General features: G+C 32.2%; 1 long non-coding RNA gene across 1 annotated transcript in view; it reads left to right on the plus strand.

Moving 5' to 3' along the window:
• Positions 1–2,629, plus strand: part of LOC134793772 (uncharacterized) — a 96,042-nt gene that overhangs the window by 27,993 nt on the left and 65,420 nt on the right. The gene's annotated exons all lie outside the window — the stretch shown is intronic.

The following is a 2,629-nucleotide window of genomic DNA, read 5'->3' on the forward strand; positions in this document are numbered from 1 at the left end:
GACTATCTTATGTTCCCCGAGAAGATGCATATAACGAAAGTTCGATTTTCTTGTTTCGCGGTAGACCCCCAGATTGTGACAGATAGTGGTAGTGGCGCTACGCAGAGTTTTGCGTAATATTCCCTATGATTTAAGATTTTAACTTAAAATATAAGAAAATGTATGTGTGTCTGTTTTAATCATTAAATGTTTTCAGATGCAGGCAGTGGGTCAAATAAGTTGTAAAGGAAGACTTAATTTTATTATTCAAGAATATAATACATAGAAAAAAAACATTTAATCTGGTGAACACACATTTTCCCCTGTTACTTGTGGACCGTCGAACCTGCGGGATGTATTTTAAATTAATTATAATAAATTAAATTGTTTATACGACAACGGTTTCACTCACTTGAATTTTTAGTCGCTATTGGCGAAGTGAGTGAAACCGTTGTCGTATAAACAATTTAAAACATGTCTCACGAAAGTTTAATATCGATTATAATAAATTATTAAAAAAATCATTTTACATATTTTTATTTTAACAAATAAATATCGTGTTCACATTTAAGTCCAACCATGTATTAGTCCACTCGAAGAACACTATATATAACATACGATTTAAATATGGACTCGATTCTAGCCTGATTTCGAGTACGAAATTTGTTGACAGAGGCCCACGTTTCAACCCTCCCCAATTTATCGATATCGATAAAATACGCAAGCGTGTAGCATACTACACTATTTAAGTCTGCTATGTTGGTACTATTGCTCTTTGACAGTTTTTTTAAATCATTTATTTACATACAATATATATATACAGTGGTACTACTAAACTAAATTAATAACTAGCTTAAATCTAAAATAGGCCCTTGAGGCATTGTACCAAGGACAGTGTTTGTCATACGTCATGTTGATAATGATTGGGTAACCAAACATACACACAGACAGTATCTTCTTAGTAGTTTGTGACACAGACTAATCAAATCGCTAGTATGGAAGTCCCGTCTCTTAAAACGTAGGGATTATATGTGACGTTCTACGGGAAAAGGTACCTTATGAGGGTTTCTAGTTTCGGAGATATTAAATGTTTTGTAAAGAGGTGAAAAAATGCTCAATTTTTTTTTATTGTGTGATCTGAAACCTTAATGCGTAACGTTTGTTTACCTGTTTTTATTTTTGTTATAAGTTAGTTATAAGCCTAGTAATGTCGTCTCAGAGTTTAGTAGAAAAGGTACCTTATGGAAAAAAGATTGAAAATTCCCAAAAAAACTAGTCAATACGGGAAAAGAAGTTTGGTAGAGAACTGTATTAGCATTCTGCAAAACTAATTTGATAATTTCAGTTCTGGTTGGGGCGCCTCGCAAATATTATAACCGTACATAGACCGACATCACAAATCCAAGTAGACTGCTATTATACCAAAGTTACTCTCGTCAAGTCTTTCTTAACTAGAATAATCTTCATTTGGTTTGGTCGCATGCAGTAAATCAGCCATTGGTTTGCTGAAAAATGCCAATACCCGACGCATTACCTTATGGAATATCTGAGGTCATTGAACCTCAATGCCGCTTATCTTCAATAGCAACCGAAATATATTATTGATAAGAAATAGACGATTTATACCATCTTAACCCCAAAATATTATTAGTTTATCCTAACTGTTCCATCATCATCATGCCTCATCATGTAACTTGACCACAAGGTACCTTTTCATTACATACAAATTATTGGTCTTTTTTAAGATTATTATGACGAAGAACTAATTAAATTGGGGGCAGTTTAATGTAAATTAATATTTTCTATTCATAAAAGATAAACTATAATATGATTGATATTTTGTAGCGATGTATTATTAGATTTATTTCCATAAGGTACCTTTTCGTAAATGTATGGAGCAAATACTGTTATTGTTATGTAAGTTTAAAGTGGCATAAGGGGTTAAATATAGTATTTAGTTGGGGTTTTAGGATTTATTTCATTTGAATGACAGAATTTCTTTCATATGTGCTCAGAAAAATTGATTGTGTGTCACATTAAAAGTAAAAATATTCAATTTTGTGATTTTATATGAAAAAGTCAGAAAATACATTTTCACCTCTAAATCGGTATTGTTTTTTGCTTAAACTGTCTGTCAGTGTCGTTTTCTAATAGATAAAATTTAAATCTTGAGAGCTCATTGCAATCAATCGTGAAAATGAAATAAAACTTTATTTTCAAGAGATTGGTTAGTATACACATAAATCAGTCGATATCAAAAGTTTCTATTTGCATTACAGAACAAGTCGCAATATTTTTTTAATCTCAGATATATAAGGCATTATTATTTGTAGTCAACTATGTAACTTACTTCAGGAACATAGTTTTTTAGGCGGCTAAACTTAAAACTTCTCTATCGTAAAGTTGCTCATTTCACAACATTATTTTCAAAAAATCATATCTCTGTAACTACGCAACCTAGAAGGTTGATCTTTTGTGTTATCGATAGCTTATTTATTGTAGATTACTGGGGTATGCATAACTCCATACCCGCCATAAGGTACCTTTGACCGTGGGACGTCACATATTCTCTTTGGTTCTACATTCCATAGATCGTAGAATTCATTGACCGACCGACCGAAGATGACCGAAGATGGAAGCCATTTTGTTT

The sequence above is a fragment of the Cydia splendana genome, chromosome 9 (genome assembly GCF_910591565.1).
Source record: "Cydia splendana chromosome 9, ilCydSple1.2, whole genome shotgun sequence".
In the NCBI taxonomy this organism is placed as follows: Eukaryota; Metazoa; Arthropoda; class Insecta; order Lepidoptera; family Tortricidae; genus Cydia; species Cydia splendana.